This window comes from Triturus cristatus, chromosome 1_1 (assembly GCF_964204655.1).
Source record: "Triturus cristatus chromosome 1_1, aTriCri1.1, whole genome shotgun sequence".
Classification (NCBI taxonomy): Eukaryota; Metazoa; Chordata; class Amphibia; order Caudata; family Salamandridae; genus Triturus; species Triturus cristatus.
In genome coordinates, this window is record NC_140579.1 from 104,428,407 (window position 1) to 104,452,273 (window position 23,867).

A 23,867-nucleotide genomic window follows, 5' to 3' on the forward strand; every position below is an offset into this window, starting at 1 on the left:
GGTGTACTTTGCCGCACGCTGAGGTCAAGGACAACCTTTGGGAAACCTGTACCTGGGGCCGGTGGGCGCTGAGTGAGGGCTGCAGTACGCGCGCAGAGGGTGGACGCTCCCTACCACGTTGCTGGTTCTGGCGACGGTCGCAGGAGGGCTAGAACTACCAAGCCCAGCATTCCCGCCAGTAGCTCCGCCCCCACCCATGACCACTTCCGCGCCTGGAGGCGCTAAATTGGAACGTTTCCCTCGGCAGAGCGGGTGTACTTTGCCGCACGCTGAGGTCAAGGACAACCTTTGGGAAACCTGTACCTGGGGCCGGTGGGCGCTGAGTGAGGGCCGCAGTACGCGCACGGAGGGTGGACGCTCCCTACCGCGTTGCTGGTTCTGGCGACGGTCGCAGGAGGGCTAGAACTACCAAGCCCAGCATTCCCGCCAGTAGCTCCGCCCCCACACACGACGACTTCCGCGCCTGGAGGCGCTAAATTGGAACGTTTCCCTCGGCAGAGCGGGTTTACTTTGCCGCACGCTGAGGTCAAGGACAACGTTTGGGAAACCTGTACCTGGGGCCGGTGGGCGCTGAGTGAGGGCTGCAGTACGCGCGCGGAGGGTGGACGTTCCCTACCGCGTTGCTGGTTCTGGCGACGGTCGCAGGAGGGCTAGAACTACCAAGCTCAGCATTCCCGCCAGTAGCTCCGCCCCCACCCACGACGACTTCCGCGCCTGGAGGCGCTAAATTGGAACGTTCCCCCCCCCGCATCGCGGGACGCGTGCGGGCGGCGCCGGGCTGAGCCCGGGCAGAGGGCGGGCCGTCTGTGGCCGTCCGGGGCTGGACGTGGCTGGGCTGGGACACCCCTCTTGGACTCCACATCAGGTGATTTGACAGTGAGGTACGCTTGTTGTAACCCAGGGACTGTAAGAGCAAACACAGAGCCCTGTTATTCGAGACTCTGCCATTTGATGCTACATTCCGGCTGATTTTTATTGTGTGAAAGCCGAGATAGGGGTGGAGGGGATAAAACTGCTTTTATTCCTTGTTGGGTATAGTGAAGGCCAGGTTTTGTGTGGGGTGGTTAAGCCCCTCCACGATACCTTTTAGGGTTGGGACAAATTTTCATTGGGGAGCATGACAGGCAAAACGGTCACACGCTCGTTAAGAGCAAAGCTTAACACTCCATCTGTTCTTCAGGCGCATAAAGCTGCTATCAGTTCACCATTCCCTGGTATAATGCAGCCTACAGCCATTGATCGTATGCTCAAAAGAGCGCTAGGGGCGGTGTCTAGCGAAATCGAGCGTACAGAGAGGCGCCTCTCTCTAACCCCAGAGTTTGACCCACCTGTAGCTACCCAAGTTCATGATCAGGAGGTCGTGTTAATCACATCGCCAAGCCCTCCAGAACCTAGCGAGCAGGACATCCCGTGTGCCCAATTGACCACCATTAGGAATAGGGAGAACTTAGGCCCTGCCAATAGTGCCACTATACAAAGGAAGAAGAAAGGTTGCCCAAAGAAGCGAAAGACTAAAAATAGTACAGAGAGTTCCTCTCACCTTGTGAGTAGAAATAACATTGGGGTAGAGCGCGCAACACAGACAACCTTTCATGCAGACCCACCGACATGGCTGACTCAAATCACGTCAGATTTACAAGCTCACTTAGAAACATTCATTTTAAATCAGATGAAGCCGTTGACAAGCAGGCTGGATAAGATCATGAGTGAACTAAGAAATAGGGAGAAAAAAGGCAGTGTAGCAAGTAATTCCATGAGCACCCTAGACACCAACTTAATGCCTCAAAGGGAGAGGAACATCAGTAACACAAGGGACGCACACATAATAACTACACAGACCCACAAAGCCCCGGCTCCTCAACCACAAGGGGATAAGATTACTAACCCAAGTGATAGAGGAACGCACACTACTAACGGTCCAGGTGTGGAACAATCGGACAAGCGATCCCAACTCCCTGCTGAAACCAAAGCAAGAATAGCAAACAATGTAGAGAGGACTACTACATCAAATTCCATCAAGGCACTTTCCACTATAAATTTACCACCTGAGTCATGCCCGTTTGTGGTAGTTTTTGCTGGGGTCCCGGAATTAAAACACGAACAGAGTGAAACACACCAAGAGTTAAAAAAACAAACTCATTCATTGGTTGACCCAAAATAGACATTTAGCAGATAACCAAGATGGGGAAATCCTCTTGGTTAGAAGAGTGAACTGGCTAGGAATCAGACCCAAAAATATAATTTCAGGGACAGGGGGGTGGTTGACCATATACTTAGACAGTGGCCCCCTGGGCGTGTGAGTGGCATAATGCCTCTGTCACTCAGCTATTTTTATCTAAGGCTGCAGGAAACCTATGAGGGACAGTATAACACATGGAGAAGCTGGGAGGGATCAAACTCGATTTCTAATAGGGCCCCACATGGCTTACGAGGAAGGGCAGGGATTCGGGAAGATGGACACCCATGTTGGGTAAACGGGTTCAGCCCATTAAGGTCTCTGGAGGAGAATGATTGACTAATCACCCCAATCATCCTGGTAAAGCAGGCCGACATGGAATATAAGAATCCCAATTCGGACGCATTGACTGGGGGTGGTTCGGAAAACAGAGGGGGGACACCCCGTACACTTTTTCTGGTCAACGAGGATAGACAGCCAGCACCAGGGGTGGTCACGTGTAGGAGCCTAGCAAAGTCCCCGGAAGCCTCTAATCTTATTGCTAAGGGATGCCCGCTTGTATCATTAGGGACAGGAGCTACAGCCCCAGTCCCAACAAAGCAGGGCAAGGATTTGCAGAGGCTACCTTATTGGAACCAAGATGGGTTGGACAACATCTCTCAAGGTAGGACTGGGCCAGTGACTGACAATATCGTGGAAGAGGGACTGAGAATTATTTCTTGGAATATAGCAGGACTCGCAGGTAAATTCGATAACGAGGACTGGCGACAATACATGGCCCAGTTCCACATAATTTGCCTGCAAGAAGCCTGGGTACTGGATAACTCCCACTTTCACATGGATGGATACAAATGTTTTTCTATCCCAGCACAGAAAACCACCTCAGGTCGAGCCAAGGGAGGATTGTCCATGTATGTAGACTTAAAAATACAAGGTAAATGGTCCAGTGTGGACTGGTTCGCATGAAACATCCAGGCCCTGAGGTTTAGGAACAAAGGATTAAGGCTCGTGCTGTTTAATGTGTATAACACTGGCCTTCCAGGAGATGACATTCCCATTCTGGCAGAACTAGATTCCAGATTGAGCCAAGAGCTGGCGACCGTTAACGGCGTACCGGCCCCATCGACACTAGTTGTGGGCGATTTGAATTGCCACTTATGCCCCTTACTGTTTCCCATTAATGTGTGTTGGTCACAATGCCCAGTGGAAAGAGGTCCCCATTTTAGCCACTCAGCGAGTGGCAGGGAACTAGGTAAGCTCTTTCAATCTTATGATTTGGAACACACGGTTGACATGATACCACTGGGGGCAGATGGCTCACTCCCCCCCACCTTTAAAGGGAGAGGGTGCTCCTCCTATATAGATTACATCCTTGCTTCTAGAAGTTTTAAGAATCGGATCACTGAAGTTGGAATTGAGTGGAGCCCCTTTAGTGACCACAACCCCTTGACCGTGGAGTTTCTGTACCTGTCAAAACAAAAGTCCAGCCCAGTTGGGGGTATCTCATAGAGAGTGACGGACCAGGGTAGAAGACTTAGGTGGGCGAAATTAGACGGGGAAAGATTCTACCGGGCCTTAATGGAAAAAGGTAAATCACTGATTGACGAGTGTTTAGATCTCTCAGTCGCTGGGGCCCGTTTAACATATGTTTTTGGCCAAATAACTAGCCTGGTGGAAGGGCTATTGTGGACCAAGGCAGCAAAAAAAAACAACTCGAATTCTCCGAGATGGTTCGATGGGGATTGCACACGAGCCTTGAGGGAGTTAAAAAAAGCCCTTAGTAGCAAACCTAGGGACTCAATAAAAGTCAACATGTGTAGATTAAATTATAGGAAGGAGCTAAAAAGAAGGAAAGCAGCACTGCAGGGGGAAGCGTGGGCGGCCTTGAGGGAGGCCTCCGAAAAAAGAGATATTACGGAATTTTGGAGACTAATAAACACCCCTTGTTTTCAAGATAAAAACGCACCTGAGGTTGCCACAAACATCTTGCCGGAACAGTGGATAGCCCACTTTGAGGGCCTGTATAACCATGGGGAGGTAGACAGGACAGAAGAGATGAGGGTGGTTACGCAGGGACAGGTACTGGAGTTTACCCTAGAAGAAATTGTCCTGGGCATCGAGGGACTAACTAAAAATAAAGCCCCGGGCCCAGATGGGAGCCCTCCGGACCTGTTTGAGTAATGTGGAGTTATGGGCCCCTATTTTAACTAGAGTAATAAATGCGGCCATTATGGTTGGTTTGCCCCGGTCCTGGTCGCTGGCTATCATAGTACCTATCTTTAAAAAGGGCAACCGAGATAACCCCCAATGTTATCGCCCAATCTCCCTGATAGACGTCACAGCCAAAATCTTAGGAAGAGTTATCCTGAATCGCCTGACCGAATGGGCTGAGGATAATAACATCATCTCGGACGTTCAGTATGGATTTCGGACCGGCAGGTCTACCAGTGACCAATGCCTGAACTTCTATATGTTGGTCGCAAAGTATACTAAAACCAGCAACGAAGCCATTTACATGGGGTTTATGGACTTGGCTGCTGCATTTGACCATTGTTAACAGGAACAAACTTTGGGCGATGATGGACCATCTGGGAATTGACCCAGGTATAATTTGTACTCTGAGGGAACTGCACAGAGAGACCTCTGCCAGAGTACGTTATAACATGGAAGGGGGGTTGACTGATTCTTTTAGTTGCACTAGTGGTGTGAGGCAGGGCTGCATATTATCCCCTTTTTTATTCTCGTTATATATCAACAAGTTAGAACAGTCCCTGACAAATTTAAAAACAGACTGCCCAAGGGTGGGAACACGTACCATCCCGGTGCTGCTGTACGCAGACGATGCGTTCCTCTTGGCGCGAACCCCCAAAAGCTTACAGACTCTAATTGACGGGTTTGTGAAATTCATGCACGGGCTAGATCTGTCTGTTAATTTAAAAAAATCTTATATAATGACAGCAAGTCACAAACCACGGACTAGCTTCCTATACAGAATTGGAAACCATACACTAGAAAGGGCGCAATCCTTCTCGTACTTAGGCGTGCTCTTTGACGAATCACTGAAATTTGCCCCTCTGGTACAGGAAAGGTGTGGCAAACTGGTGGCATCAACTGGGGCCATAGCAGGTTACGGGAGGAGAGTTGGTCGATGGTGCCCGGAACAAACAATGAACCTCTATGGTTCAATGTGCTGTCCTAAAGCTATGTACGGCTCAGAATTGTGGGGTTTTATTAATCTTGACTCACTGCAAAGGGAGGAAAATAAATTTTTTCGCTCAATATTGAAAGTCCCTAATTGCACACCAGCGGTCATAGCTCATAGTGAATTAGGAAGACCCTACCTAGAGGATTTGATTAAATTTAGACCAATCCTGGCTTGGCTTAAAATCTGGATAAATCCTGAAGCGGTGCTGAGCAGGCAGATCCTAAAAGATTGCCTTGGTAGAGATAAAAGTCTGAATATCCCTTGGCTCAATTATGTTAAAATTAGCTTGGAAAATTTGGGCTGTCAGGAGTTGTACTCAAACCCTTCAGCGATTACCTCACAGGATAAGTTTAATCTCAAGAGAATTTTCTTGGACCAAAGAACGTTGGCTAGAATTACAGTGGAAGGGGTCAAACCTTCAGTGAGCGCGTATAGCAGGCTTGAAACCACTGAAGGGATGGAACCGTATCTTTGTGTCATGTATAATGCTCAAGAAAGGTTTTTAATGTCACGTTTTAGGCTCAATTTTTTATCATATCTGTTAGCCGAACCAGCTGGTTTTAGTCATTCAATTGAGCAGAAGGGTGCCTGCGGCTGCGACAATAGGTCTCCGCAGGACACCCTTCATTTTGTACTTCTATGTCCTTTATATGTAATACCAAGACGTAGATTTTTAAAGGAAATTTAAAAAAGGCCAGGTTTACTCGAGCCAAAGAGGCACTGACCTTTCTACAAAGGGCTAGTGACCCGTTAACACTGTGTTCTGTTATAAGTTTCTTGAAATTCGCACTAAGATTAAGGGTAACCAGAGGTCAGAACAACTCGTGAATTCTGTACGATTCCCCTCCCGTTATCCCGATTAAGCTACCCAGGAGGTTGCATCGTGAAGAATGAATTATTTTTATGTATTTAGATTCAGTCAATGTTATTGCATAATGATTTAATACCATTTTAATTGTATATATGTGTACTCTTTTATGATGGTTTTTAACCACCGAATAAAGAATTACTGAACTGAACTAAAGCAGTCAGATTTATTGCTTACCTGGCTGGAAAGCAGACTTCAAACTGTCTGTAGCGCCCTGGAATGGTTCGACCCCTCCTCGGGACCCGACTTTGTCCATTACTCTGAGGCCTGGTCTGTACTACCTGTCACGGTGCAGCGCTGCACCCAGGGTCTCCATGCGCCTCCCGGGACAGCTTCTCTGCCGCATCGGGGTTTCTAGTGTTAGACGCTTGGCCATAGCTAACCCCTGGCAACGGCTGGGATCAGCACTGGCCCCCCATCATTGAGCGAGGAGGGCGATGGCTTTCGTGAAGGACTGCTACTCCGGGAAGCATATGAAATAGGCCTCCTCTCCCAGGCGTTGTGACTGCGAACCCGGGCAGCGGGCTTAGGTGCACGGTGCACCTCAGACAGCTTTCCAGGCTGACTGGGCAGGAAGGGGAGTCTAGCAGTGCAATGGGGTTGAATGAGGAGCGGACAGCTTTATTTCCGGTTTCTACCAAGATAGGAACCCATAATGTAACAGCACAGCACCAGCAGGAGCGTCTGCCTGCGCTAGTTGAAACTTTGAGTTGTGCACTGCTCGCGCGCTGCAGCCTGCAGGTCAAAGATTTTATCCCTCCTCGGGGCAGAACTAATTGCGCAAAATCAGACTGACTCTCATGAGGTCCGTGCTGAATGCCGTGGTGTAACATTGTAGACCAACCTCGCTCAGCTGAGTCAGACCCCCAGCTCCAAGCAGCAGATCGCACGCTTGCACTAGCTTGCTAATTCGGTAACACAGTGGTGCTAAATGCTAATTAAAGCTCTCCGCTTGACAGTTGAGGAGGCGCTCTGAATGGGTGACATCGCATTTCAGTGCCGTGATGCGGACCACCTCACTGAAATGCGACGTGTGCCTTGCTTGCCGACTGCTCCTCCTCCTGCATTGCTGCTCCTGGCTTCTGCTGCTGCGCAGTGGGGGCGGGTAGAGGGAGGGGTGTCATGTGAGTCCAGGACGGTGCAATGCTGGTAGGCATAGAGGGCTGCTTTGTGAAAGTGCGGTATGGCGCACTGTTCTAAAATAGGAAATGGATGGTTTTGACTGCCTTTTTACATAATCAGTGCGGTCTGCGCGCTACAATGAAAGTGAAAGGGCGCATGGCGCGCTGATTGTTGCAGGAAAGCATGTCGGGCCTGCAGTACGAGAAATTAATTAAAGAAAAGAGTGCTTACAGACTAAAATAAACGTACTGTGTAACAGCCGAAGTAAAACAGCAAGTCCTCATGGAAGGTTACAAATGAAGACAGGACGGTACCCAGGAGGGGCTAACAAGCCTATTAACCATTCAGAAGCCAGTATTTACGAAGGACAATGACACAAGCCACAGAAAAATATGGGTGGAGATTGGGCGTGGCTTCAAGTCCATACCTTAATACAGCATGGCTCGCAGAGCAGCACACGCGCTGCCTAGGCTCGACCTAAAAAGGGAACGGCGGCCACTGGACTGGGACAGTAGTAAATTAGGGCATACTTTGGACACGAAGGGCATGCTTGGCTGGTGGGGGTAGAGGCTGCCCGAGAAGAGGTAGTACTGACCAACCGTGTCCTGCGAACAGCCAAAGGCCACAGTGCGGCCGGGCATTGGCTGCTTTTGAAGGGTTGGGCGCAGAACCTTCCTGTCCATACATTAAGCTAATAATATTAGCCAGTTAGATGTGGTTTCTATGATATCAAGGCCTGAGTAAGTTGCCACTCTGCTATTGCCCACTCTATTAATTCTGCTTACCAGGCTTTTCCTTCGGGCCTTAGACCTCACCCACTGTATTGCAATCCGCCTCCTCGTCAACATCATACTGAGCGCCAAAATTCAGGTTTTCATTATGGAGCATTTTCTTTTGGCATCGCACCCAACAGGCACATTTTGATAGAGAAGGATGCTTGCATCTGCTGCAAACTGCGGGCCTGGTGGGGTATTTCTTAGTCAATTTATTTGGCCTCAGGTAGGTTCAATGTAAATGCAGAAAACACACTCGCTAAAATGTTGCCTTCACTCGTTCACATGATGTGAGGAACCATGTGTTTTTGCAGTGCCCCCCTATTTTTTTTCCCCAATTGTTACCTCCTAGATGCTTATTCTGACTGTGAGTTTGCCCTGGGCTATGCTAACCAGAACCAGGGCCAGTACTCTGATTAAAAAGGTATATAGTAATTAGGTATAATTACAGTTGGCAATGACAGACTCCTCTAAATCCCTAGTATATAATAGGGCAAGAGGGATTCAAACTACCTATAAGTCCCTAGTATATAATAGGGCCGGGAGGTTTAGAGGCCCAGTTTACTTCCTGCACTGGAGTGTGCACTGTTCCTCTTGTGAATGGGAGCATTTATGCCCCGAACACGAACCAGATGCATGTTTTCGAGTCTCTGGCCCTGCAGTTGTCACGAGACATGCCAATTGCAATGGTGCTTGGAGGAGATTATAATTGTGTGGAAATGTGACCCTGGCTAGGTCAGTTCCCCCTCTTATTGGCTAACCAGTAGTAAAATTAACTCTAGACTATCGAGGATGGGCGATAAACTGAGATTTGGCTGACGTCTGGAGACTAAGGTATATTCCTCTTATAAACCAGTTTATGATCTACATGTCCAACTGGATAGACTGATGTGCTTCCCGGAATTAGTGAGATCATATACATACAGTATTCTACCAGCACATTAATGGACCGCGGGCCCTTCATTTTCAGAGTTGTGTGGAGATGACAGCTAGCACCAATTCCTTCATGGAGGCTCTCGCCCTTACATTTACACAAACATGTGTTTAGAGATCCCTTGGGCAATGCAGGTGGGAAATATTTTTGAATCAATCATGGCACAACACACCGCATTAACTTAGAGTGGGATGTCTTTAAGGTTGTGGTACGGGGCTTTTGCATCAGTCAAACAATAGGAGTACAAAAGTCCTTAAAAAACAAATTGATCAAACTGGAAGGCAGCATCCATGCGCTGGAAATGGCTTTCCAGTAGACCCCTTGATCAAACCCATATTAGGAAAATGAGAAACATGCAACTGTGGTGGCACAGTTAAGAGCCCTGAATGATCAAGAACACTTGGACTCCACACATGCAGAGAGTGGCAGAGCAGAAACTGCTGGCCTGGTTGTTATAGCCTGAAGGGAGGAGCTAGCTGCTCAGTGACTGAGATTAATAGATCACTAGGTGACGTCGTGTTCTGTCAGTGTGACATGCACATGGTCTTTATTCAACATTATTGAGAACTGTGTGACAAACAACCCCCGGTTCCTGAGGAGGAAATGGAGACATTTCTGGATAGGGTAACATTTTCACAGTTAGCGGTTGAAGAGTGTGAGACATTAGGTGGGCCAATAATGGAGTCTGAAATTAGAGAAGCCATCAAGGAACTTGCGAGGGGTATAATGCTGAGGATGTATGGGCTACTGGTGGAATTCTATCAGACATATGTGGTCTCCTCGGCATCCTGTTTGGCCGCCATTTATTCTGGGTCATAGAAATGGGGTTCCTAGCTAGACACTACTAGAGAGGCTCTGATTGTCTCCATCTCCAAGCCCAGAGTAATGTATTTGCAGTAGCCTTATCCCCTCTTCATGAGGAACTTGTATTACAAAATCATCAGCAAATATTTGCTGTCACCCACCTCAGGCTTGTATTGGAGACAGGCTGTTGGTGCAAATGTCTAAGAGCAGAAGAATGCCTTCTTTTTTAAAAGTTACAAACACAAAGTACCTCGTCTGAAATTATTTACACACAAATTGGTTTGATGTGATCAAGAAAAGTAATTAGCATGACCACTTCTTCATTGCGTTATATTCATTTTACAATTTATAGGTTCATTTTACAAGACAAATAATAACCATTGGATGACATAACCATTAGTTAAATATATAAACTTCAGTGGCCCACATCTCATTCATGAGTGCCTAAAACCAACAGAAAACAATGTGAAACATTACCTAGTTTGAAAATCAGTTTAAAATGTACTAGTTCACAACTCTGTTACAGAAGGAGTTGCATTTATTTCCCTCAATTACCAATACTCCTGAACTAAATATAAAACATCAGGGGTTAGTACACCTTATTATTTTGGCCAATATGAGGCCCCAAATCAGTCACACAGGTTGCCTCTCCAAGGTAAGCACTTCCATATCATCCAAATGCTTTGCAGTCGACGCAATTCAACCTCTGTTGTTTTAGGATCTCCTCAGGCTAGAGAACTAGGTACAACTTACTAAAAGTGTAGTGATAAATTTGATTTTACCAGTAGAGAGGATTTTTACCATTCCAGAGTTAATAAACATGACAGATCTACTCCCACTCAATCTAGAAATTAAGTGAACTAAGGCATCCCCAATATTTTCCTATGAGAGGAATGGGCCTCACTGTACTGAAAAACAAATTTAAGTGTGTTTCACTACCAGGACACACAAAACTTAAACGTACATGTCCTGCCTTTTGGTTACACAGCACCCTTCCTTATGGGCTACCTGGGTCCAACCAGAGAAATGTCTTAAATGTAATAAAAGGGGAGTGCAACTCTTAGCAAGGGGTTTTAAAGGCCAAGTTGACATGGCAGTGTAAACTGCACACACAGGCCTGAGACATGTTTAAAGGACTACTTAAATGGGAGGCACAATCAATGCTGTAGGCGGTCCACTAGTAGCATTTAATTTACAGGCCCTGGGCACAGGTAGTTCACTCTACTAGACCATGTTTATGGGAGTGAGCACAAGCACTTTAGCACTGGTATAACCGCGATCTGGTACAGGTAGGATCTTTATTCCATGGTACAGTCATATTCTTGTACTGGTAGGTTTTTTATTCCATGTTATAATCTCGATCTGGTACAGGTAAGATCTTTATTCTATGGTACAGTCATATTCTGGTACTTGTAGGTTCTTTATTCCATGTTACAATCACACTCCAGTACAGGTGGGTTCTTTATTCCAAGTTACAATCACAGGTTGGTAGAGGTCATTTCTTTATTCCACGCTACAATCACAATCATGTACAGGTAGGTTCTTTACTCCATTTTACAATGACAATCTGGTATAGGTGGTAGGTTCTTTACTCCATGTTACAATCACACTCTGGTACATTTCGGTTGTTAATTCCTTGTTACTATCACAATATGGTATTGTAGTTTCTTTATTCCATGATACAGTTGCAATCGGTTACAGGTAGGTTCTTTGTTCCATGTTACAATCACTATCTGGTCCAGGTAGGTTCTGAATTCCATGTTGCAATAACAATCTGGTACAGGTGGTAGATGTAATATTCCATGATATAATCACACTCTGGTAGAGGTAGGTTCTTTATCCCATGTTACAATCACAATCTGGTACTGGTGGTAGGTTTTTTTATTCCATGTTACAATCACACTCTGGTACATTTTGGTTCTTTATTCCATGTTACAATCACAACCTGGTACAGGTAGGTTCTTTATCCTATGTTACAATCACAATCTGGTACTGGTGGTAGGTTCTTTATCCCATGTTACAATCACAATCTGGTACTGGTGGTAGGTTTTTTATTCCATGTTAAAATCACACTCTGGTACATTTTGGTTTTTTATTCCATGTTAAAATCACAACCTTGTACAGGTCGGCTCTTTATTCCATGATATAATCTGGTACTGTAAGGGTCTTTATTCCATATTACAATCACAGTCTGGTACAGATCTGTTCTTTATTCCATGGTACAATCAAAATCTGATACAGGTAGGTCCCATGTTACAATCGCAATCTGGTACATGTGAGTTCTTTATCCCATGTTACAATCAGACTCTGGTACAGGTAGGTTCTTTATTCTATGTTAAAATCACACTCCGGTACCGGTGTCGGTTCTTTATTCCATGTCACAATCACAGTCTTGTACATATGGGTTCTTAATTCCATGTTACAATCACAGTCTGTTACATGTGGGTTCTTTATTCCATGGTACAATCGCAATCTGATACAGGCAGGCTCCTTATTCCATGTTACAATCACAGTCTTGTACAAGTGGTGTTTTTATTCCATGTTACCATCACACTCTGGCACAGGTAGGTTCTTTGTTCCATGTTAAAATCACAATCTGGTACAAGTCAGTTATTCATTCCATGGTACAATCACAATCTGATACAGGCAGGCTCCTTATTCCATGTTACAATCACAGTCTTGTACAACTGTTGTTTTTATTCCATGTTACCATCACACTCTGGCACAGGTAGGTTCTTTGTTCCATGTTAAAATCACAATCTGGTACAAGTCAGTTATTCATTCCATGGTACAATCATAATCTGGTACAGGTGGGTTCCTTATTCCATGTTACAATCACAATCTGGTACATGTGGGTTCTTTATCCCATGTTACAATCAGACTCTGGTATAGGTAGGTTCTTTATTCTATGTTAAAATCACACTCCGGTCGCTTCAGAGTAACTTGCTGCAGGTGCAACAGACCATACAATAATACCTTATGGGTGCAGCAAAGGAGATCTGGGAAGCATCGCAACACAGAATATATCAGTAGGGGGACAAGTCAAGTAAAATGCTGCATAGACTCTACCTGGTAGATAGAGCCCCCGCTGCAGTCCTGACCTTACGGGACGCTGAGGGTAGCCTTTGCTCATCTCCGGGGAGGGTCGCTCAAGAATTCGCACGGCACTTTACCTCACTATACGAATGTCGCAAGCAACTTTCAGAAGCCCAAATAGCGGAGTTTCTCAGAGATATCCCACCCCGCAGACTCGCTGACCAGGTACGGGTGCAACTAGAAGCCCCCATCACACTTGATGAGTTGAGCGGGGCCTTGCATAACATGCGCCTGGGGTGGGCCCCTTGACCCAACGGATTCCCCATAGAATTCCTGCCACCGCACATGCCAGGCCCACATCTACTGGCAGCAATACAGGATGCCCATGAACAGAATATATTACCCCGGGCGTGGCGTCACGCGGAGATTGTTTTATTCCTCAAACCGGGTCGCCCGACGGAGAAGCCCTCTTCATACCGCCCAATTTCCCTCATTAAGTTCGAACCAAAACTCCTAGGGAAGGTTCTGGCGGATCGCCTGTGGACCTGTGAGGCGGACTTAATCCATCCAGACCAATCAGGCTTTATGCCATGCCGAGCCACCTGTCAGAACATCTGCAGAGTACATAACGCCGTGGCATTAGCCCCAGAATTAGGACGCCCAGCGGCTATATTATTGGCCGACATATACAAAGCATTTGATTCTCTTAGCTGGGTCTATCTCTTCCAATTACTCGAAGTGGCTAATTTTGGCCCTCTATTTACAACGTATGTCCATTTGCTATACACTGACTTGACGGCCTCAGTGCGTATAGCAGGTCATCGCTCACACCCCTTCCCTATATGCAGGGGCACGAGGCAGGGATGCCCCGCTATTTTTTGCTTGGGCTGTGGAGCCCCTGGCTGTGTGGGTTTGGAGTGACCCAGTTTTCCGTGGATTTGAGTCGTCTCAGGTGAGATCGGATCGTATTGCGCTGTATGCGGATTATGTCCTCTTCTTTTTAACGGACCCGTGGTTCTCAGGCCCACACCTCTCGCAAATCCTCAGAGGGTTCGGGTAAACTACGGGCCTCCACACCAACCCTGCTTAATCCGTGCTTTTTCCAGTATGTGGCAACCAGGGGCGGGGCACCTGGGCGACGTAGCTATCACACGCGGCTGGGGGTTTTAAATATTTAGGCATTTTTATGTCGCCCTGTCCAAAGATTTCCTGGGAACATAATATTAACCCGGTACTTACAAGTCTGAACAATGAAACAGCAATTTGGTCCTCCCTCCCCTTATCGTTATACGGGTGGTCTGCCAAGGATTCTGTACCAACTTCAAAATTTCCCTTACAATATACTGAGGTCCTGGTTTGTGCAAGTCAATGCCGTACACATTAAATTCCTGTGGAATGGGGGAGAGATCCGTGTATGCATACTACAGCTCATCTCACCTCCTAATAATTAATGAATGGTGGTATAACTCCCCAACGGACTCTGCTTTTGCGCTAGAGCATGCGGCAATGGAGGAGGTACCCCTTCTTCAGTTCCTGTATAGCTCTAGGAATCTCAGTGTACTACCCCCTGCGAGTAGAACTGTGATTCGGCTCTGGCGGTACAAGGTGACGCAAAATGGGGTGGCGCGGGACCCTGACCCAAACAATCCCCTTGTGGCAGAGCACGTACTTGCACCCAGTGACGGCCTTGCAGGGGTTTTGACAATGAGACTTGGTGGGAATATCTGCGCTAGGAGATGTGATGCAGGGCACTACATTGAAATTCTTTCAACAGTTGCAAGAGGAATCGCACTTGCACAAGACACAATTCTATAAATATCTTCAATATCTTCAACTACGTCATGCACTAGACCCCCTGATACGTGCTCTAGAAACCCTACCGGAATGCCATCCACTTGAGGGCCGTCTACTGATGGGAGACCTGGGGCTCCATAAAATCAGGCAAATATATCAAACACTGACTACACACACACACGAACAACACTTGATAAAACTAGGAGAGCATGGCAAGACGATATCTCGGATTTGACAGATGATGACTGGGCCGAAGCCATAGCCAACCCCAGGAGTGCTGCGGTGTCTACACGCTACCGCCTCATTGAATTCAAGTACATACACCGGGCCTATTACACCCGATTCTGACTTTGGAAAACGGGGGTAATTCAGCCACCTACCTGTTTGAGATGAGACAGGGAAGAGAGTAAATTTTTACACACGGTCTGGCGTGTCTCTCTTTAGCAGCCGTTCTGGAGGAGGGTGGCTTCTTGCCCTGGTGACATACTTTCCTGGGAACTCCCGCTAGATCCGAGACTTTTCCTTTTACACCGCACGGGATCGGGGGTAACAAATAAAACCAACATTTCCTTTTTTGGCTCTTACCATTGCCAAACGCGACATAGCCCAGCTGTGGAAGGGGGTCTCCCCTGCGACTATGGGTAAATGGAAGGCTAAGCTAGATAGATGTATGGGTGCGGAGATCGCAGTGTTTCTGGCCAGTGATGCCCCCAGAAGCATAGAAAGATATGGACTCTTTGGGTGACATACCGAGGGATAGACCTTGCCCCCTCCCATCTTTAGACCCCTGATAGAACTTATCACTCACACCAATGTTTGATACACGTTATATTTTGCATCATGTGACTGTCTGCCTTAGCTCATATGTAACTTTTACGCAAGCACGGGGATCTAGGAATGTCTGCACTGTGTTTGTATTGTTTTGCCTGCAGTTCCTGCAGGAGTTACAATTTTTTAAATACTATGGTACTCCTGATTCATCTTGTTTCCTACAGGTACTGGTTGGGCTATGAGCCATATTGCATCAGGAAAACCAAACAAAATTTGTTATAAAAAATAAATCACACTCCGATACAGGCCGATTCTTTATTCCATGTTACAATCACAGTCTTGTACATGTGGGTTCTTTATTCCATGTTGCAATCAGTCTCTGGTACAGGTAGGTTTTTTAGGTCTCGCTGAGCCCAGCGCATGCGCTGGCTCGGAGAGACATTTTGTATGTGCGCTTTTTTAAGTGCTGCTTGCTGGCCTAGCGCTTGCTTGCATGTGAGTGTGCACGCGCGCAGCCACCATGCGCTAGGCCAGCCAGCAGCACTCAGGAGAGCGTCATCGCGATCACTTTCGCTTTCACAGCGATCGTGATCGCGATGACGTTATAATCACTGCACCCGCGCTTTAGTTTTAACATTAAAAGTAAAGCGTGGGTACTGGTTGGGCTATGAGCCATATTGCATCAGGAAAACCAAACAAAATTTGTTATAAAAAATAAATCACACTCCGATACAGGCCGATTCTTTATTCCATGTTACAATCACAGTCTTGTACATGTGGGTTCTTTATTCCATGTTGCAATCAGTCTCTGGTACAGGTAGGTTTTTTAGGTCTCGCTGAGCCCAGCGCATGCGCTGGCTCGGAGAGACATTTTGTATGTGCGCTTTTTTAAGTGCTGCTTGCTGGCCTAGCGCTTGCTTGCATGTGAGTGTGCACGCGCGCAGCCACCATGCGCTAGGCCAGCCAGCAGCACTCAGGAGAGCGTCATCGCGATCACTTTCGCTTTCACAGCGATCGTGATCGCGATGACGTTATAATCACTGCACCCGCGCTTTAGTTTTAACATTAAAAGTAAAGCGTGGGTACCGCGGCTGCCTGGTTGTTTAATTGTATCTGCTCCCCCACCCCGTAGATGCCAGCTGCCATTGTCTGAGAGGGAACTCATGTCACAAAACACTTTTTAAAAAGATGCCTCCCAGGTTCTTAATGGAACAGTCTTCTTGTTACTCTGTTTACAATGTAAGCAGATCAGGCTGCAGTTTTACCTCCTTGCTCTCCGCCGAAAAGGGATGTCTCTGCATTTGGATGCTGCAATGGAGTTGTATGACATTAACCTGGAAGATTATATTTATTGAACATTCAGGGGATACAAATGAGACCTCTGTTAGGCTTCCTTTCTGCAGAGCTGAGTACGAACTTGCAATTAAATACACGCTATGATGCTGTTTGCATGGAAGAAAACTTTGCAAAAAGGAGGTATGTGCCGAAAACGAAGCGGGGAATTATTATTATTATGCAGAACCAGGACTACAGATATGTAACCTTTTCTTCACATGCTCTGCATACCCCTGCATTTAGCGTTGGGTACGGATGTTTGCAACTTCTTTGAGAAGGTCGAGTCACAAGAGCAGCAGGGACAATACCCATGGTCCACAATGCACCGGCACAGAAGCTCCTCCTCAGATTGTTTTCAGCTCAGCAGGCAAGGGAATCATGCACAGGCCCCCTCCCCCTGCGGCTTTTTACTTTCAGCGCAAGGGTTCTTCTGGAAAGGTAGTGTTATGCCTTTTAAATGCGTGTTTTTTTTTAATTTGCCAAAACTATGAAAACAGGCTTTGTATGTAGTTAAACATCACTTTGATCTGCGCCTCTTCTCCTCACTTCCTCTGCCACGCTGCAGTTTCAATCACGCTGCGCTTTTATCTGCGCCTCGCTGTGACAATAGCTTCTTTCTTTGCCTTTACCTTCTCTGCTACGCACGCAGCGCAGCGCGGCTGCAATTACCATTCAATTCCATGTGTGCCTCAGAGACAGTTGCTCCGGTCTCTTAGCTAGAGAGCGCCCACTCGTAAAACAAGAGCACTCACAAGCAGAAAACCGTATCCTGCTTTAGCTAACGCTCTATGTGACAGCATGCACTTGCCTCTCTTCACGCCTCTACTTTCACTTTGATCTGCGCCTCACAGTGGTAGCTGCTTCAGATTTTGCCTTCTCTTTCTCCCCCTGTGAATATGGTCTACAATATGCGCTCTTCCGTCTCCGTCCACAGCAACGCTGCCTCACTGTAATGCGCTGACACTTTCTCCACGGTGCATATCACGTTTGGGTTCCTTCCGCGTTCAGCCACGCTGCCCTTCCGAAATTTCCTTTAATTTACTGCTTGTTGCAGTTGCCAGGGGCACTTTTTCATAATTAGGATTACCTAATAAATCAGTCGCGTCAGAGAGTGAATCAAGTGGAGGTTAAAGCGTGCTCGCAGCCGCAGAGCTCCTGGTTACAGCCAGGGGTAGCGTGAGGGGGGCTCCTGCGGGGAGGCGTCCTGTTGAGCTGGCCCCCTGCTCCTCAGCGCATTTCACCCCCCATTTACCCCAACTCACTCATCTCCACTAGTTTGCTGATCTGGCAAACTGCAGCTTGCTTTCCTCACCGTCAGGCATCTCAAAATCCACCAAATGTGTACTTTGAGAGCTGAAGCAGGGGGTTAATATATTCCTGAATTTCTGGTGATTTGAGAAGCATTTCACACGTTCTGCTGTTCAATCACCCATCGCTTGCATTTACCCAGACCTTAATTTTGTGAAAGTTTCACGAACTAGAGCAAAGGTGACCGCTCAGCAAACAGCATTTACTGCCCAACCCTTCTGTCTTTTACGTAAAGTAAATTTTAAACAAGCATTGGCATAGCCAATAGGTCTCGCTTTTGGAACCTTATAAGTATTTAGTTATGCAGCACAATATCCTTGGTGCAACAACATCAACTGTTGCATGGCTAAACACTTATAAGGTTCTAAAAGCGAGACCTATTGGCTATGCCAATGCTTTTCCAATGCATTTCCAGTAGCTGGGGCCCTGACTCTTTCCTAAACCTGCACCATGACACACATGCTCAAACTTCCTTTCGGCGTTCCACGTCCCCTGGATTCCTATGAGAAGCGGAAATGGGAGGCGAGTGGGAAGTCCGCTGAAAGTTTACTTCTCAGACCATTAACAATAAAAGATCCTGTTGGCCTCATTGAAATAGTCACGTGCTGGTGGCGGTAACAAAGCCACCTGTCCGTAAATACTGAAAGCACCTGGTTTTAAACCCAACCCATATTTAACCTCCCAGACACCTACAGCCAGTAAACATGCAATATTTACAGCAGAGGCGCAACTAGAGCCAAATTTCGGGGGGGGGGGGGTGCTAAGCAAAAATTTCGGGGAGGCTGAATCTTTAAACAGTAGGCAGTGGCGCTGATTTCGGGGGTGGGGGGGCTGAATCTAGGCAGAGTGGAGCTGCAGGGGCTCTTAGAAGGGGTGAAACAACAGCGAGGCCTCATTAACACGCAAATGGTCTTTTTAAAGACCTGTGAAGTGCTCGGGCGCGGCTTTGTGTCTGCCCGGGAAGTTGTCTCATCCCGGGCTGCCACACACGACGGGGGGGGGCTGAAGCCCTTTGAGTTCAATGGGTGTTGCGCGCCTGATTTACAGCAGCCTATTTATTTTCCAGGATCTCGATAAAAGGGTTTGCTACAGAACGGTAAAATTGTTTGTTTGTTTTCACTCTTGGGTTTCACCAGGTTGAGCAGTGCACTAAGATGGGACAAACGAGAAATACAAACGTTTGACCCAAGGGGCCATTAGGAACAGCTGGCTGCGCTCTGCAAAAAAAAAAAAAAAAAAACAGGAAACTTGTCATTTTCACAGCCCCGAGAGCAGGATAGAGCTAGCCGCTCGCTGATCTTGGGGTAAAAACCAACGGAGCTGACAAGACCAGGCAGTGCTCAGCACTGCGAGCTGAGCTAGCCGCACACTGCTTTTGGGGTGAAAGCGATGACAAGAGCAGGTACCTATAAAACAAAGACATTTATCAAGCACAGACTGCGCTAACGAAAATGTTACTTACTCGTGCCAGCCTGGCAGACGGAAGGCTCTGAAGCAGGGAAGGGGCGGGGATTCTCCAGGGGCCCAGGATTCTCTCAGCTCACCCCCACCATGCCGCGTGCAATGTCTGGCAACCTAACTCCCCGGTTAAGTCGGTCCGTGTAAGCAACCGAGAGGAGGGGGGAGAGTCGTGGCTGCCTGCAGCCAGCGTTGCTCCGCCGTTACTGCCGGAGCACAGGTTTCCCGCAGCCTGCCTGCTGAAGGAGCTCTCGCAGGACACGACCTGCAAAAACTTGTTTAGAGCGGCGCTGAGGAGGGGGCGCGTATGACTGGAAGCGCATTTTACTGAGCTTTTTACTCTGTCTTCCTTCCCCCTCCAAGATGCGGATGAAGACCTGGGCAGAGCTGGACAAAGATCAAGGGTTTTTACAAGGCGATAAATCAAGTAACCTGCTGAGTGGTGTTTTGGGCTACACGAGGACTGTGTTTAGGAGGAGATGCATCCTTCCTCTTTGTTTTCAAACTATGGTGTGTGGCCAAGTTTCGGTAAACGTAGATGTTTAAAATCCGGTGATTCCTACAATGATTGTAGGAGAGTTGAAGCTGGACTACAAAATCGGATTTATAACAATAGAGCTACACACATAATATTCACCAACATAAGGCTGTGTTAATACGCAGTTTCAGAGACATTACTACACTAACTTCATTTTTAAAACTAATGCCTAACAAAACAAGCATTGGCCGCACGCGCGCCTCGCGCTTCAAGTTAAAAAAAAAAAAAAAGCCCGGCGGAGCGTGGCGCGCGCGCGCTTGGGGGCGGGGGAGCGCATTCCAGGCGGGGGTGCAAACCCTTTGAAGTGCTCCCAAAAAGTGGAGTGCATGGCGGCACCAAGCGCGTGGTTGTGCGCGTGCTAGCAATGCAATCCGCTTTTTGGGAGCACTTTGAAATGCCCTTTAACAATAGTCTCGCTTTGCGATCGCTTACGCGATAGCAAGGCGAGACCTAAAAAACGACCACAAAGCACTGATCTTTAGTTGCGGTTAGACCCTTGTACAGCTCCCGGACAATGAGCCTGTCTTGCTTGTCTCATACTAGTTGAGTAAGGAGGTATGGACTGGTGGGTACTGTACATAGCACACTTTAGGCTCAGTAAGCCCCGTTTAAAATCCCCCAACTATCATTAACCAACCTGTGTGATCCTCGTCAAGTTATTATGTTTGCCCACCGGCACCTACGTTCTAATAGTTGTGAAAAACCGGCAGTGCCTCTAGTCAAGGCGGGTCAGTCATTCACGCGTTCCAGTTGTTCGAATGTATTACATCTCCATGTCCCAAGTTTGGCCCTGCAAAGGCAACAGAACGGCCTTTCCTGTGAGGCACTAATCCCTCTAAATCAGTAATGTGCTGGCCTGTTATTCCACCACAGAAGGCAGTTTACATAATTCAGTCATTTCCAGCCCTGCATGCAGCCTGCACTTAGCAAGTTCACCCTCAATGCTGAACCACCTGCATATGCCAAATTAGTTGCTTTGTAATATTAGCAATATTTTCTCCTAAACTGCATTCTTGTGCGCGTGGTTTTGCGCGTGGATTGCTTCTGATTTAAACCTTGAATGCTGCTCTGGTATATTTCTCTCCAACTCCCCCTTCCTCTCTCAAAGTTTACCAGTGCCTGCTGCTCTTAACCTCGGAGAGCTGGGGAAAAGTGGCAGATACAATGAGTGGCATTGAGCTCTCAAAAGTGGGCTCCAAGGGCACAAGCAGTGCAGGTAAATGCTCGGGGAATAAAAGGCCTGGCAAGCCTCATTTACCATCTTCACCCATCGCCAACATATCTCTCAATAAAGCAGCAGTATTCCTGTTCACTTCGTTATTTTTAAAAACCTTGCCGACAATTAACTTCACGAAGTTGGATACTTCAGAATAACAGGAACAAGAAGAGAAAAAAAAAAATCAATGTCTGGTGTTGGCTGCCAGCCTCGTCTTTGTCAATGCGTTTTTTGTAATGGATTTAGCAAACATTTTCTAGGCACTGCTGGGCCCTTATTAACATATTTTTAAAAATGGCTGAAGGCAAAATGGAGTCTTAAAAAGCCCACATTGCTTTAGTGGTCCACAGCACCGAAGTGCAGATCTGCTTCTAGTGGAAGAGCAGAACTACATCACCCAGGAGAAGTTAGTCACTGGGTCAAGTGGGATGACCCACTGTCCCATGCTGCAGTTTGCGGAAGGTAAGATATGAATGACAAACCAATGGATGAAGAGGATTGGCTGAAAGTCCCAGTAAGTACAACCATTGAATATATCATTTTAGTAAACTAAAAATGCCTTGGAAAAGATGCCGTCCCAAGAAAGTGATCCAGGTAAGCATCAAAAATGAAGAGTTTTTTTCAGGGTACATCTCTCCTTTTGGTCATATTGTGTGAAGTCCACAAACATAGTAACTTTAAGGGCATAAGATGTAAATTTGTGAACTCTGCACAACTTACCTAGGAGAAAATCTAGATCACACAGACTAATGGCAAAAAACTGTTATAATAGACAAACCAAAGCGCATGTCATCAACACACCCTACATTAATGGGATTCAATGCAGTCAAAATATAAGCTACGAAGTTCGTAGATATGAACCACCAAATTATCTGTGACCCCAACCTTGATGCTTTCACCTTTAATTAGGGAGCCCTAAAAGCTTGGATGAGCAGGTCTCAACCGGCTTAGCACTTACCATTCTAGCAAGTAATCAACTGATTAACAATTTATCCCCGGCAAAAGCATTGGCATAGCCAATAGGTCTCGTCTTTGGGACCTTATAAGTGTTTAGCCATGTAACACTTGATGTTGTTGCACCAAGGATATTGTGCTGGATAACTAAACACTTATAAGGTCCCAAAGGCGAGACCTATTGGCTATGCCAATGCTTGTTATTCCATGTTACAATCACACTCTGATACAGGTCAGTTATTTATTCCATGTTACAATTGCAATCTGGTACAGCTGTGTTCTTTATTTCATAATGAAATCCCAATCTGGTACAGGTATGTTCTTTATTCCATGATACAATCACAGTCTGGTAGATGTTTTATTTTTTATTCCATGTTACAAACAGACTCTGGTACAGGTAGGTTCTTTATTCCATGTTAGTCACTCTCTGGTACAGGTCGGTTATTTATTCCATGTTACAATTACAATCTGGTACAGCTGGGTTCTTTATTCCATGGTGAAATCACAATCTGGTACAGGTATGTTCTTTATTCCATGTTACAATCACAATCTAGTATAGGTATGTTCTTTATTCCATGTTACAATCACAATCTGGTACAGGTAGGTTCCTTGTTCCATGTTACAATCACAATCTGGTACAGGTAGGTTCCTTGTTCCATGTTACAATCACAATCTGGTACAGGTAGGTTCCTTGTTCCATGTTACAATCACAATCTGGTACATGTGGGTTCTTTATTCTAAGGTTTACAATCCGACTCTGCTACAGGTAGGTTCTTTATTCCATATTACAATCCCAATCTGGTACAGGTAGGTTCTTTACTCCATATGATGTAGGTTCTTTATTCCATGTTACAGTCACACACTAGAAGTGAACTCTCTCTTTTAGATGCTTTCCGGGGGTACTTTTATTGTATTTAAAATGATTTTTTGCACTAATTGTTTGATGATGTTAGATGCAGTGCAAACACAAGGAGATAATGGTCGGAGCGCTGAAGCTTTTCAGACACTCTCCCCCAGTCACAGATCTGGGTTGAATCCATCATCGTTCTTTAGCTCACTTCGCCACCTCAGTTAAGACCCAGCTATATACAAATCAGTCTTGACCCTGAGCCTCATGGGAACAGTCCAGCCCCGACTGCCAAGCCAGGTCTTCCCTGAACTGGAAACAAGCATCCTGGGGCCTGCTTCGGGGTAACACCCCTCATCAGCCAGACTGGCTTGAATCCGGTGGCAAAGTGAACAAGGGACCCACGTCTGGGCATACCCTGCCAACATAGGGCGAAACAAAGCAAATGCAAGGAGATGATGGACGGAGCACATAAACTTTTCTGACACTCACCCCCAGTCGGAGCGCTGAAGCTTTTCAGACACTCTCCCCCAGTCACAGAGCTGGGTTGAATCCATCATCGTTCTTTAGCTCACTTCGCCACCTCAGTTTAGACCCAGCTATATACAAATCAGTCTTGACTGTGTGCCTCATGGGAACAGTCCAGCCCGAACTGCCAAGCCAGGTCTTCCGTGAACCGGAAACGAGCATCCTGGGACCGGTTTCAGGGTAGCACCCCATATCAGCCA

The 23,867-nt window shown here is 46.7% G+C and overlaps 1 protein-coding gene across 1 annotated transcript in view; it reads left to right on the forward strand.

Annotated features, from left to right (window-relative positions):
- Window positions 1-23,867, forward strand: part of LOC146869648 (uncharacterized) — a 63,871-nt gene that overhangs the window by 18,463 nt on the left and 21,541 nt on the right. The gene's annotated exons all lie outside the window — the stretch shown is intronic.